Source organism: Hydra viridissima, unplaced genomic scaffold (genome assembly GCF_058129835.1).
Source record: "Hydra viridissima isolate aposymbiotic clone 2 unplaced genomic scaffold, HvirCarnegie_v1 scaffold_7, whole genome shotgun sequence".
Classification (NCBI taxonomy): Eukaryota; Metazoa; Cnidaria; class Hydrozoa; order Anthoathecata; family Hydridae; genus Hydra; species Hydra viridissima.
In genome coordinates, this window is record NW_028324306.1 from 3,890,230 (window position 1) to 3,906,962 (window position 16,733).

The window sequence follows — 16,733 nt, forward strand, 5'->3', positions numbered from 1 at the left end:
AGATTTCTGTGATAAGTTTAAAATTAAAAAGGGAGATGATTCTTGGAATAAATTTAACTTATTGGAATGAGTTGTTAACATTTTGCTTAGATTATCAAATCCATCACAGTATATGACATTTTCCCATATTAGGAAATTTAGATGTTCCATCATACGCGCCGTATATTGGAAAAATATTTTCCTATATAAGTATTATCGTGACTGCAACTATATTTTTCTATTATAAATTTTTCTTCTCCAATAAATCTATAATAAAAAATCAAACATATGCTTTATTGCTTTTATATATGTAAAGGTATATAAAAAATTCTTTTATTCTTTCAATTCATTTATCAGACTTTCAATTTCAGATTAAATCAAAGTTTTAAGCCGAAATTGAAAGTAAAGTAAAGCAGTAAACAAAATCGTGACGGATATTTGAGTGAAGCCGAAACCAAAACAAGTCGAAATTTATAAAAGAATGTTCTTATTCTTGCATTGACGTTGTTGTTAAGTTAGTTTGTACTGAGTATTTTTTTTTTTACAAACATGCTATAGGCATAAACATGCTTTATTAATTTTTCTGTCGAGAATCCTACATAATGGTGCTATTGATCACTCATCTGTATTTATTGCTCATGCTAAATCGACCTTTGCAGTTTTTGGAAAAATATACAATACTGCTCAAAAATTTAGCACACATTAGAAATTAGTTTCATTTTTCTTCTTTTAATTAAATTTTTAGGCGGTAAACTTCGTATGGCTTTTCTATTTTTTATTTATTTACAGTTAATTAAAACAAACCTTATATAGAAAAAAAATAGACAAAAAATTACGATATTTTAACCAACTATTTTAAACTTAAACAGAGACCGCTAATTAAAGTGGTGTAAAAAAGCCGCTCTTAAGTTTAGCACACTTGCACTCCTGGGATGACAACTATAAAACTCATTCCGATCGGAATAAAAAAAATCGTAAACTCGATGAATTTCTTCGGATTTGACAATATCAGCGTAAACCCGATAATCCCAAATTGCCTCCAATATAAAATTTTTTTTTCGAATCGTAAAAACTTTCCGACGAAAATATTAGCGGATTCATGAAAAACGAAAATATATTATCTAGTTAATCAATTGGTTTTTTACGTTTTGTTATGTTTATATTATGGACAGTTGTGCAAACTTTCAACTAAATGCCACTAAGGCCACGCGGTTAACCGAACCGAACCGTTTTTTCGGTTAAAACCGAACTAAGAAAACCGAATCGAACCGAACCGATAAAAATATTTTAAATAATCAACCGAACTGAACCGAAACCGAAAAAAGCTGAAAAACCTATATAAAAATTTTAAAAATTATAAAACTTAATTTTATATTTTTTTAATAAACTTTATTTATGAAAGTTTAGTATTATTAAACCACAGAAAAAAAATAAGTCAAAAAGATGAGGTTGTAAACATAACTCCAAAATAGTCGTAAACAGTTGCCGCAAAACTATATCAAATGCTGTGGACCAAGAAGAATATTGGCTATTAACAGTTTTTGATACCATTGTACTGTAACATGTGAGTAAATTGAACTTTTTTTTTAAACTGTTGTAATTTTTTATTTTACTTAAAAATTAAAATATATTGTACAATATTTTTGTTATAAGAACGTTGCTTTTTAATTTAGATAAATAATAAAACAAATAAGTCTTACTGTTTAACATATATTTATATTTCATAATAGCTTGACAAACATACAAACAATTGTAAACTTTAAATTTGAATCTTCAATTAAATTTATTTGTGAATATACTTTAAATATAATTTGTGATTTACTTTGTCTTTAATCTAACTTTAACAATTTCTAATCTTATACTACTTGTTATCAACTTAGTTATCTGTTACTTGACCAAAACAAATATGTATATATGTTTATTTTATTTAATTTTTTTTTAGTCCGGTCATACAAGCAATTTATACTTTATTGAAATTGAAGATGCCGAAAGAAAGTGGAATTTGGCAATTCTTTGAAAAGCTGAATAAATTTGAAGCTAAATGTAAAATTTGCTTTAAATCTTACAAAATAAACTATGGCAGTACTTCAATAATAACCAGCCATGTTAAAACCAAACATGAAACATCTTGGAAGGAACATCTTTTAAAAACCATAGAGGCACCTAATAAACGAAAGTTTGATATAAAAAAAGACGACAAAACAACAACAATTGAAAGTAGTATATTAAAAAATCAAAAATATGGGTTAAATGATCCAAAGCAATTAAAGTTTGACTTAGATTTAACAAAGTTTGTCTGCACTCTAGGTCTACCTTTTGAAGTTTTGGATAATAAAGGAGCTCAAGAATTTATCGATGAAGTAAATAATAAATTTACTGTCAAATCTGCATCAACATTTAGACGTCATAAACTTCCAATGTTGTATGACAAAGTTAAGGAAGGGTTACAACTAGAATTTGTCAAAGATTTTCCAAATGTGACTGGAGTTAGTTTTACAACAGATCTCTGGACAAGTCGAAACAATGATTCCTTCATGAGTCTTACAATTCACTACATTAATTCAGATTTTAATTTATTGAGTTTTCTCATTGCTTGCACACCATTTACTGGTAGACACACTGGGGTAGCAATCGCAGTAAACCTGGATACTTTTATTGCTAATTTGAACTTAAATGAAGAAGTGCACAGAGCTTGCGTTAATGACAATGGCAGCAACATTGTTTTAGCTGCTAAAGAAAGTGATGAAATTAACTCAGAGTTGCGCTGCAAAAATCACACAATCCAGCTAGTTATTCTTAAAGCAATTAAAAATTCAATTGAACTTTCAAAAGCAATTAAAAACTGCACAGATTTAGCATCACACGCACATAGAAGTTATCTCTCTACTGCTAAGCTTCAAGGTACATGCGAAGAACTTGGAATTAAGGCCAAGAAATTGATTTTTCCGTGTACAACACGATGGAATTCTGAGTACATGTGCATAAAGTCTTATGGGATAACATCAAACAAGTGACTACGAAGAAGGTGACAGATTCTAACAAAAGTAATATGGGGAGTCAAAAGCTAATACTACAGGATGAGATTGTTTGATATTTGTGGAGGATTTCATGTGAAAATACAGATATGAAAAACTTGGTCTGAAAAAAGTTAGAAATATATTCGTGCCATAATTCATATTATAAATTTCTTACCAACTGTTGATTATCTATCGTCGAGCTAGACAGTGAAAAAAGAAATGCGGAACTTATTATTCTAATTTTGTCAATGAGAAATGTTAGAGAATGAGTTTGATTTCTGTTTTTATTTTCAAATCAAGACACTGTTAAAAAAAAAAAGCTAGCTCAATATATCAGATTTACGACTTCCGCTACACTATGATCGTGTTAATTTTTATCGGGTTTTCACGCTTAAATTAGCGGAAATTACGAAAAAATATATTTATAATAGCAATTCGCTCATTTCTGCGGGTTTCAGATGAAATTGTCGTGAATTCCGATCGGAATGAGTTTAATAGTGACCACTGTGGCCTTTTAACTGTCGCTTTTTACTTTTTGACGTCAAATTTTTACTGAAAAGTAAAGTTGACTTTCTTACATAATAACTGAACAAATGTTTCTAAGATATACATAGTATGTATTACCTCATTTGAAATAAACTTGGTATTTCTCACTTAAAATTTGTCCATAGTTTGACCAATAAGATGGGAAAAAACCAATTAGCTCTGGAATAAAACAGCTTATTGTAGGATTACCCAGCAAACATCGAGTCTAAATTAGATGTCTTTTAGAGGTATAAAAAACGTCTAACACGTCTAAAAGACATATTTAAGACGTCTTTTAGACTAAATGTTTACTGGGTACATCTTGGTGGTTTTAACAGTTCTGAAATAGCTCGAAATCTTAAGTCTGTATCTCGTTCATGTGTATTCAAATCAATTCAGAAATTTGAAAAAACTGGCACTACTGCAGAAAAAAAACCATCTGGACAAACAAGAATAACAAGTAGTATCTATAGAATTGCAAGAAAAAACCCTAAATACTCAGCCAAAGAGATTGCACAAGAAGTGAACTTGGCTCTAAAAAATCATACCTCAAGACAAAATGTAAATAGAAGATTGATTGATCGAAAACTTTGTTGTTAAGTTGCTACCAGAAAACCACTGCCTAAACCAACTGCTCGGATAAAACGTATCAAACTTTGTAAAGCTATTTTGAAAATGACTAATGATGAACTAATAAGAAGAATATTTAGTGAAGAGTCCAACTTTACAGTTATTAACCGAAAGAACAGAGTGATTATCCGAAGACACTATAAAGAGATGTTTCATAGTCGCTTCATTGTGCCGCGACTACAAGGTGGTGGAGGTTTGGTAGGCATATAGGATTGCATCACTTATGACGCCCCAGGTCTCTGCTACTTATACAATGGTCGTATGGATCAACATAAATATATCGAAAATCTTGAAAATGTAATTTTTTTTTTTTTGTTTATTTTGTTTTTGCTTGTTTCATTTTGGTTTGTTTTTCTCCAGATATTGTAAGAAAACACAGTAAAAATGTTACAAAAAATAAATAAATAAATATTACTCAAGAATATTTTTAAGTTCATGTGCAGTATTCATAGACACATACATTCTACATATTCTACGATATTCTACAATAGAAAAGCTAAAAAATTGAAATGTTTGATTAAGGATAGCACAATCAAATTGCTTAAGATAAGGCTATTATTGTCTGCATCAAAATGGGTATTATCCTTTGAATAATTGTTTAATAATTGTTAATATTGTCACATGTGTTTGCAAAAAAATAAAAAAGGGTGTGAATAATAATATTCTAAACCTGCTAAAAGTGTTCAAATCAGTTTTCTAAGACACTTTTTGTATTCAGTATCATCAGACAATTGTTAATTAAAATAAACTAAAATTTAAAAAAACTATTGACAAAATTAACTTAAGACATTTCTTGCAAAAAAATATTTTAATTTTAAAGAATTAGTGTAACTATGGTTTGTATGTTTGAAAACTGAAAACCATTGTGATTACCATTATCGCTAGTGTCTCTCCTTTTACGCTGCTTGACAAGTTGAAAAAGTTTTAGTTGAATTATATTTTCTAAAATAAATCAATTTCAACTCTGTTAATTCTAATGTTACTAAAAGATGATTGTTAAGAAATGCATGGTTGTTAAATATGGTTTGATGCAATTGGCTGATTTTTTTTTTAATTACAGTAACTGTACCTGTAACAATTTAAGAACATGATGTTTAGATCTAATATTAATTTTTTTGTGAATGAATTTGAGACCATTTTATCAGCTTTCTTTGATCCAGCAAACCTTATCAAACTTTTGAAGATATCTATTTAAAATTAAATCATAAAATGTCAGTTGGTAATTGTCATTATCAATCCTCTTTGAAAATCATTTAATCACGACTAGAGACATCTTTTTTAGCAATGAGTCGGAGTGGCAGTTTCAACAAGGCTACGCTCCTTGTCACAAGGCGAAAACGGTGACTATTTGGTTTCAAAAAAACAACATTAAGGTACTTCAGTGGCCAGCTAGATCACCTTACCTTAATCCAATCGGAAATGTATGGACTGCACTTGATCGCAAACTCACTAAAGCTCCCGTAACATCAATTGAACATCTTAGGGAAAGTTTTAAAGAGTCGTTCGACAGCTTATTAACTAATTATAGCCGAAAACTTTTTGATTTGATTAAAAGAAGATGTGAGCTATGCATAATGAACAAAGGTGGACATATCCTTTATTGATCTTGCTATTAAAGCAAGCTTAAATCCAGGTGTAATAAACTTACGAGCAGCTTTTTTTTAACTTTTTTTTTAAGATATTTACTGATATTTACTGATAGACAGTTGTTTTTTTTTTTGTTTCTCCTAATGTAATTAAAAAAGTCAAATAAATGTTTAAAAATCCAATTATCTTATAGTATTTACAATTAGAGGACAAATAAAAGTTCAATTTGATTTACATTCATGATAACATTTCCAGAAATAGTTATCTTGTAACAGATATAAACCCAATCTTTATATGCTGAAACTTTTAAACGCCATCTATGAACTTTTATAAACACACTATGTAACCATAATAAAGAAGCTAGAAATACAAAAAGTCTGTGATTAAAAATGAAGTTAAGGTGTTTGTATTTTTACTGAAGTTTTAAAAAATACTGTGTGCGAAAAAGATAAATTTCCTTTCTTTTTCTGAACCTTGTTACTATCTAAAGTTATTAGAAAACCAAAATCCCTCGTTACACATATTCTTTCTGTTAAATGAAATAAAATAAAAAAAGCTATCTCTTAAAATCACATATCAGCTAAAAAAAAAAGAAGAAAGTAGAATAAGGGGTTGTTCAAATCACAATATTTTGACCATTATTTACTCCTCTGTGCTGTTCCTGGAATTAAAAATGAAGATTGGTTCAACTTATATCAATTTGAAAGCCGATCAGTAAAGCAATAAAAAAGAGTCTAATACAAACCAATATATGAAAGATCTTTTAAGTAATTCGACTAAACGCAATTAAAGATTTGCTTTAAAACAAAAGTTATCAAAAGAAACTGTTATTTTGAATGTTATAAAAGAAGAAAAAAATTTTTATAGTTCCAAAAACAAATATTCACATGTAAAGAGATGTTGCTCAAGAAAATGCATAAACACTACCCAGCTACCACAAAACGTTCAAGAAACGTTCGTAAAACGTTAGAAACGGTCGGGCACGTTCTAAAAACGTTTCCAACGTTCTTTAAACGCACGTGAACGTTTTATGTTAGCTGGGTAGTCTTACACGTTCATTTATGAGTCTTTGTTAAAAATTTATTGCAACTTTAAAATTATAATATTCATAAAAAAAAGCAACTTACATAAAAAAAAGAATATAGCGTATTGAGTTTTGTGGTATTTTCGAGTTGAAACAATCAATAAGAACAAAGCCACATGAAAGAGCATCAGACAAATCATCCAAAGATCATTGTATGGTAACTAAAAATAATGCATAGCAACATCATCAACAACAACAACAACAACAACAACAATAATAAGTGATGATAACAATAATAAGTGATGATAACAATAAGTGATAATAGTATTAACAATAAAAGCAAACAGTAATGAGCAAAAAGTTATCGTCAATCGCTCACTGTGTACTAAAGTTGATAACAATCGCATTATTTTTAAAAGCTAGAGCAGTTTTATAGAGGGCAGGGTTTAGTGAATCAACTTGACATGAGTAGAATATTTACATCCACGTTTTGGTTTTTATCACTTTTTAAATATTTTATATTGGTCTCGGGCTACATCGGTTCTAGAGTTTTCAACTTATTGAGCTTTTGCTAAACAAAAAAGTCATCAATAAAATAAATTGGTTTATGCTCTTCCGAATGTGTCAGTGGTTTTTCGAATTTTATTGACTTTACTAGTTGCTGTTGTAACTTCTAAACAAAATTTCTGAAAATTTAAATGGATAAAAACAAAATTACGTTCACCAGTAGAGCTTGAATTGTTTAGTTGAAAAAGATACAGCTGATTTGCTTGATTATTTTGAAATAATGCAAGAAGTTTCGGACACAATAGCTCGTGAAACCTTTATATTGTAATTTTTTGATTTATTGGTAAATAACTCCTGAGACTTTCAAGGCCCGAAAATAAAAATTGGGCCCTTTGAAAATCAGGAAGTCTTTACTTACCAAAGATCCCTTGCATTAATTTCCTGTAAAACATTTCTTAAAAACTCAAGATGTTCTTAAATATGTGTCGTTAAAAACTAAATTTTTAAATAAAATTGTAATCTTTAGTGGTCGGCCATTTAAATGTATAATTTCTTTTGTAAACTTGTTTTAATAAGACAATATGGTTTAATAATATCACTTTGAATAAATCAATTATTTTACTACATTCTACTACAGATTGACTACCCGACTACGTTTAAAAAAGTAAAAGGTAATTCAAATTAAATTACTTGTAATAATATTTTGAAAGTGAGTACAGTAAACAGACAACTACTGCAGATTTACTATCTGTATCTCTAACAAGATTTAATCTTCTCCATCGTGTTGTCTTAACTAAGAGTAGTTTGGGATACGATATGCCTGCACCGTACATGTATTATGAGTCTCCCAGAGTATTTTGAAATTTCTGACACTTTTGTAGAGCTCAGTTCTGATACGAAAATAACTTGCTTTGGATAGAAGTTTTTTAAAGTGGTTTGTATTTAAAAATCAAAAGATCCTACTAAGAAGATATTGTGAGAATTGTAGCAGAATGAAGTATTATCAAATTTTACATTAGCAATTACACAGTTTAGGTTTTATATCTAACAGTAATGATTGTTACCTTAGGAGATATATGGATATTTCTTGAATTTTTTTGGCAACTGCATACTTTTGATTACTTGCAAAAAAAACTTCTGAAAAGTTTTTTTTATATTTAACGCGGCTGAATATGATTTTATAAACAAAAGTTAATTTAAAACAATAACTGGTTTAGCCAGATGAAACATAATCTGATTCTTTGAAGTAGTACTTCTAGTCTAAAGCATCAATTCAGTTATAGACTCATCACACGATCCCATTTTGAAATGAAAAACAATCATTTGGACCTTTTTCCTCGTTAAAAGAAATCTAATAAATTAATGCTCAATGTTCAAATACGCAAGTTAAAAATGTTGCTTCGAAAATAGATTAAGTTATATAAACGATGAATAAAAATTATTTGAAAGGAAGAGGGAAAAAAGAAACAAATAAAAAAAACATAAATATGTTTTAGATGTCCATTTATTAAATATATTTATTATTTAAATATATATGATAAATGGAAATCTAAAAAATATGTGTTCCTGTATTCTACCAAGAATTGGAAAAATAATATAGAAATAATCAATTTCTTTGAAACTTCATTTTGATAAAGAACGAGCGCTTGTTAACTAAAGTTACTTAGGAATCAAACAAAACTGCTTTTGAATATATTTTCATTTTAGTTTGAATGCTGTGCTTGATGTTAGTTTTTGGTTTGTTGCTAGTCCAATGAACAAAAAACATATTCTGGTCATCTTTTTGTAATTTAAGTGTGCTAAAACAGCTGGAAGTGACTTGATTAGCAAGCAACTTTCATCAAAAGTTGAGCAATCAAAACAAGAGCTATTATCATTATATCCATGGAAGTCGCAACAATATTGCCAATTAATAATTATGAACCCCCTTTTGTTAATTTTTTTTTCGTGCAAGTTATGAACAACCGTTGTCTAATATGATGGAATAACGCTATTACTGTTGCTTCTAAATCCAAAATACATCTTCGCTTTCATATTTACATATTAAAATTATTCGCTTACTCGCTAGCTCCGCCAATGAAGCAATAAAGTCATAAAAGAGTATAATATGAGTCTGTGTGCGACATTAATAAAATGACATCTTTGATGACCTGCTAAATTAGAATAACATACTTAAAGAAGAAGTGTATAAATCAATTCTAAATAGCTTATAGAAACAATCACAATTTCATAGCTGTTCTAGAAAAAAGTGTGTAGAAACTTTTGCGCCACCCATATAATAATATTATATTATATTACATATAATACATATAATATTTTTAATCATATATATTTTTTATATGATTTTATTGAAATTGTTTTTCTTGTTGTTGTTGATGGTTTTTTTTAGCAAATGGTTTTTAAAATTTTTAAAAAAATGTTTGTTTCTTTCATAAATACATCTAATAAATTCATCACAGTATAAAATATTCACTTGAGTCACTTTAGAATAAATAACAAAAATCCTATGACTGTTTTAGCTACTTCATTTGTTTTTCCTCATCTTTGTGATAAAGAATTAAAGCGGAAATGAAATTAACATAAGTTGCTATATTCAAATTATATAATATAACGATATGCTTTATGCAAATTGGGGTAAATAATATAAATTATCGAGTTTCATTAAAATCCGATAATTTATTTTACAATATCTAACACAGGATACCGTTTTTACATTTTAACAGAAAATTAATGTAGCGTATTAAAAAATCCTCCCGAACCTTGGTTTGTAAAAGCGTTCAAAGTATTCCGGGCCCAAAGAATAGTTTCGAACCACTGAGTTCACAGAAAGTCTTAAATTCCAAGGGATTTTTTATTCATTCACTGTAAAGAAATTCTTAAAAGCAAAAAGCTCTAAATATTATGGTTAATTAGCAAGGTTTTTTTTAACTATAACCGTCTTTAATGGTCTGCATTTTTATTGTTAAATTTATATCATTTTACTTCTTTAACAAGCATTTAACATTTCAAAAAATGTTTCTTTATGCTGCGCCGAAAAAAAATTTTTCCATATTTTTGTTTGGTTTGTTTTTAAACAAATTTGTTGTATAAAAGTTGTTTGTTGTAGAAAAGTTCGGTAAACGTAAACTTTAAATAGCCTATTTTGTGAAATATTACTTCAAAACTAAAAGTAATTATTTGGCTATGAAAATATAACTTTTCTTATTGAAAATCAAAAAACGCGTTTTATTTGATTTTCGTTTCCATTTGATTTTAGATATTTAATTTAGCTGCATTCTTTCGAAAAGGTTTTTAAACTCAGTTTCATTGTATGAATTTTTGTTATGATCGCGACAATGGTTCAGTACGTCTGTATTGCCTTCATTCTAAGATTGATTTTCATTCCAAAGAACGTTGTGGAACCAACTTCAAATGATGTCGTTCGTATAATCATTAAAAATTCAGATACCAATTGGTTCAATGAAACTTTTAAATCTTTCTGCAGCAGTTTCAGTCATGAGCAATCTGTATGTTCTGAGGAAAACCCTGTAATAGAATTCACCTCACACAACTAAACAACATCCCTTGAAATTATATTTAACATAATCCTTGGCGAAACGTTCCAAACAAAACTAAATCAAAGCAAGCTTTATTTAGTTGCAACAGATATCGACAAAAAAGCAACAGAATTAGTTTCAGATATCATCACTCCGTACGATAATATAAAATATTTTGATTTTAATGGAAATAACTATAGAATAATTTATAGTGAAAACTCAGTGCCACTTTATTTTTCATTTAAAAAAGAGGACGTATACAATTACATGATCGCTCTGATTGGCCTAGAAAACCCACTTGTAATACTCGCAACTGATAGAGACGAGGAAGATTATTATTCAGGTTTTTATGATTACGTTGTAAAAAAATACCTATATATGCATCATAAAGTACACGGTTAATATCAAAAACACTTCTTACCTGACAGCAATCATAAACGAATTAAAATCATGTAAACAATTTAATAAACTTAATATTTTGTGTACTGGTAAATTTAGCGGTTTATATTTATTTCTTGACATCTGCAAAACTTATGGTCTGAAAATCAAGTTCTTGTTTACAATCGGTGAATCACTTCCGATTGATGAAGATTCTTCTCACTATGGAGTGAGAAGTTATAAAAATACAATTGATTTTTATGCACATTGTAAAGTATACAATTTTAGAAATGATTCAAAAGATCCTTACTGTCATATCTTTCTGAGTGACTTAACTTTAACAACTTTTAACAGAGATTTTTATAAATATGTAGATGAATTATATATACAACCCGATATTTATTCCTATGATCGCTTTTAAAACGGCTATCGACTTATATCTGATTTCAGTGATTACTGCAAATGCAGCATAATCGGAAAGACTAAAGGTACTATTGTGTCCGTCAGGTGTCCACCAGGTCAAGAACAAAACGTGACAACTGTGAGTACCAATCAAAAGAAACAGCGATTGACAGTTTGCATTCCTTGCTCCGAAAACTATTACAAACAAAGTACCGGATAAATGCCAAAAATGTCCTTCTGACTATGTTTTAAACGTAAACAAAACAGGTTGCGAAGTCATTTTAACATTGGATGCGTTAACATTCCACACTATTGAAGGTCTCATAATTACTTGCTTTTCTATTACCTGCTCATTGTTCAGCTTGTTCACAATTGCAACTTTGCTGCATAAAAGAAAAACTCCTGTTGTTAGATCAGCTAACTTATCGCTCTTTACGGCACAAACCGTATGTCATTTGATGATATCTCTTTCTGTACCTCTATTATACATGAACAAACATGTATTTGTAATATGTTCCACTTGACATATAATAGTTGGTTTCTTGTTTACAACTTCCGCGTCAATCATTTACATAAAAACCAGAAAGTATCTCCGCATTTTTCACAGTTTCTATCGTCTGTCAAACAGAGAGAAAATTGTTGCAACATCAATCGATACAATGATAATAGCTTTCATTTTGATTGTTCAACTATTGATGGCAACTGTTTTGCTAATAATGTCGCCTCCAGCTGTTTTAGCGTATTTAAACTGCGAACATAGGACAAGAACGTTTCACTGTTCATCGGACTGGCAATTTGCAGCAAAAATACTTTTTATCAGTTTATTGTTGCTCATGTTTTCCGTTCAAAGTTTTCATGCCCGAAACCTGCCTTCATATTTCAACGAAACACTCTCTATTACATATGGTGCGGGTTTTTCGTGCGTGTTATTGATTTGTTTTTTTCCTATTTACTATGGAAACAACGATATAAAAGCACGGAACTTTGCAGTTGCTCTCTTAATCTTAGTGGTGAATCTTACTTTCATGGGAATACTTTTCACACCACAGTTAGCTTTGATATATTTCAAACCAAAAAAGAACACCAGGCACAGCCTTCAAGCTGAATTGAGAACATATTCAAAATCAGTTTTGATTGATTCCTAACTTACTTTGAAGGACGAAACGTTAGCTTTTTACCAAAATGGGGCATCACAGAAAATGGTTGTTATTACAGTTTTCTTATTCTTGATGAAATACAGGAACTGAGATTCTTTAGCTTTAATTTTTTAAAATGTGAGAGGTTCGTCGATTTTTTTTTTCCTTTACAGGTTAAACTGAAACGTTCAAGTATTTACAAATTGTTGGTGTAACCATTACCTTTCTGTTTTAAAATCATAAATATCCGCTCATTCTTAATCTTGGGCCCGAGAATATGAATATGAATGGCTTAATTTGATGGTATTTAGTCTTTTAACTCCTGCTGAGTTAATACTAAAGAACACTGTGATTTGATGCAAGTCTGCTGGCAAGTTGATATTTTAAACTTGAAATAGGTAACGACAATTGGGTATATTTAAGACTTCATTCCAAAATTGAGGCGAAAGCGTTAGTTTTATTTTAAGAAGTTTAATAGCCCTGGGATTTCTGATAAATTAAATAATGACATCAATAAACCCGCCAGTATCAGTACAAGGTCTTCGCAACTTTGGGAAAGGAAAGTTATGCTTTTGTCCTAAGTTGCTCCGCTGCTGTTCCAAGTACTGTATTTAGTTGACGGTATTTGAACTTACAAGCGGAATGGCTACTTTCTTTCTTTTTTGTCTTCTTTTAATATTCAGTTTGGATATGTATTGATATTGGATATATGTGGATATTTATATAAATTTTCTTACAATAAATTTAGTTGATATGATGTAATTGATATAAATTATCTTAAAATCATTAAGGAATCAGTTTACAAATGTTGTCCCCTATCGTGTTTTTGTTATACTGTTCTTAACAACGATGTTGTCTTGATTTTGCCGATTATGTCTTGATAAAAACGTTTGCCTTACTAGTTTATCTAAGTCATATTTTCTCAATTAAATTAGTGAAATTTGCGTCGAGGAAATGGACTTAGAGTGACATACTTCATTCTAATTAGTTTTCTGCTTATGAGCTTAGCTAACTCTTCACATTCCATGATCTGCTAGGTTTGTGGTCAAACTAACGGACCAGCTATAACCTTAGCCTCGGGCATCATCGCACGTAGGAGTATTTGACGATTTTAGCTGGCCAAAATTATTTCTCTCTTTTTAACAGCTGAAAACTTTACCATATGACAAGAAATTGTAAATTAAATGTTTTTTGTACAAATCCAAGCCAGTGGCGTTCAATATAGGGGAAAGATGGGTACTTTAGAGATTACATTTTATTCTATTCAATAGGATTTGAGGAAATAAAAGATATATTATTTTTCAAACTTTATTATGGTAAATAACATACTATATTTTGATATTTAATTAGATTCCACTTCGTCATTGTCAGAATATTCTTCATTTTCGTTGTTTTCAGTGTCGGAATCTTGGACTTCTCCAGGAAGAAGCAATTCCACAGCTTCTTTTGAAAAAGGCTTTGTAAGTTTGTGTTTCTTTTTCCCAATGCTGGACAACAGAGGGTCGGATGTTAACAATAACCTATTGATGATATCTTGGTTACAATCTTTTCTAGAAAATTTTCTAGCATAGCTAAGTATGTACTCCCGGAAATGTTTGTTTCTGGCTTCGGCAGCCTCTTCCGACAATTGTCCAATTGGCAAAAGCGCATTCTCTACTATATCAGGACCATGTACTAAAACTTTATGCAGAGTTGGAGTCATGTGGCACCAGGGGTATAGTTCAACATGAAGCTTTGCAGTATCCAAAGTATACTGTCTGAACTTTTCTACATCAATCTTGTGGCCACTGGAAATTACTTCTAGGATAATTTTCATCCTGGAAATTAAACGGAAGTCTACTCCAGTGATATCTGCAGATGTTTCCGGGTCGTTGAAGAATCTCCTGCTTGTGTTGCCGTTATTGGTATTCCCAAATCCAACCTTAGGTATGTCGACAAGAATGCCCATTTTGCTCTTGAATTCATCTTGGATTTTCTTTTTCCTATCTGAGAAGAGTCTCTTCTCATCTTCATTCAGCCTTTTCTGCCATTTTTTTACAGGCAATTTATATGATAGGTGAAGGAGACTTTCAAAACACCGTATTCTAGCATGCAGAATGGATAGTCCAAATTTGTAGCTGCTTTGATTGTCAACACATGTTCTGTCCAAATCATTAAATTGTCTTGATGTTGCTCCACAAATATAACATCGCATGGTCGATTTAGTGGTGGTTGCTGCGTTACAGACTTTTCCGTCAATCATAGTTAACATCATCACATGTTCTACTGCTATGTCTTGAAGTTGAGTTGGTTTCAAGCCTGCAATTTTGTTTTCCATGTAAGCAATTTCTTCAGCTATTACATCACCAGTTTCTTTTATGAACCTAATTCGAATTGGCCTGCAAAACCTTGGAGACGTTGGTGTAGGGTTTTGCCAGATTAACCTTTTTATTTACTCCACAAGTTAGCTGTAATGAAACCATTGAGCATTGAAATATACTGGCATCAGAATTAGAGTCATCCTCAAACTTTTGATTAAACTGTGTCTGCTGGGAGCCATCACAACCCTATTTCGTAGATAATTTCTTATGTTTACGCCCACTTTCCGTTAGAGTCTTGATAACTTCTTCTAAATACAACACCAATCTTTCGGCAGTATGGTTTAACAGACTTTGTAAGTCTACCTCAGCTAAACTTTCTGTGACTGTGAACGAATCAGGATCAGGATAGTATGTTTTTTTTTCTTCGACCAAAATACTGTAGCAGGGCCATTGCTTCTTGTCACTTGTACGTACGATTTCATATTGAGATTTTGTTAGGCCTGCGTCAGTAAATATTAAAAGAGCCTCTAACGGTGTCAATGATTTTTTTGTAGGTTCAAGACTGCTGCGATAGGCTTTTTTATACTTTCCCGCTCGTTTGGGAGATGTTTTAAGATCTTTGAGGACGGTTGCAGCACTTCTTTTGCCACTTGTTGTCAAACAAGTTTCAGCTGCAAAAACAATAGCTTCTGGTTTCACATCTTTCCTGAGCTGTTCTGTTTTTCTCCTCTTTGAACGTTCACTAGAATCGACAAAACTTTTTCTTGGTCATCCTGCTGATGATGGAGTGGATGGGGTACCCGGTATTTGGAAACTCAAGCCAAGGGCCATGCTTCTTAATAAATATTTCATGAGTTCTGGATGAAGACGACCACATTTTTCTAAAAATAGCTTTCAACCTCGACATTTGACGCTTGTATACTGTTTTTAGTTCTTCGGTATATTGATTTCTTGATAACAAATTTTGATCAGCTAAGTCCATTTTTTCATTGAAATTAGGAGCCTCCTGCTGCTGAATACTGTTGTAGAAATCCAAACGAGAGATTGTTTGCATTCCTGATGACCCATCTAGAAAAAAAATTAAGTTGAAAAATTCATCTTGGACCTTGATGTGCTAAGAACATGATTAAAATTTAGATGACATCAACAGGCAGTTGAAATTAAGATTTTGTAAATAGCTAGTGGTATAAACTCATAGAAAAACGAAAGAAACTAAGAGGGTTTCAATGCGCACTACAACTTTTTCACTTTTAAAGTCAAAATTTACTTTAAAATTCGTTAAAAAAATGCTAAGTTTCATGGTACATAACTTTTGTGGTAATTAATATTTCAAAACGGTAGTAAGAGTAAATAATGTACATACCTGTCATATATTCATCCATGATATAACACTGTAAAACTTCTGTTGTAAACACTTGTACACAGCTTCAATAAACACCACTAAAATCGCTCGTAAATAAAATGAACCACGTAGATATAGATCGGATATTTAACTAGACTGTGTAGTTCCAATTACTACTTTTATAACCAAACCATTAACTGCTCATTAAGCGACCATTATCGAGAGATAATAAGGGTAGGTAATTAAGTGGGTACGGCCACTTTCAATAATTCCAATTTTGGCCAGCTAAAATTGTCAAATACTCCTACGTGCATCGGATTCAGATTTTGAAGATACTTAAAAGGCATCAACTCTTTGTCAAGAATATTTA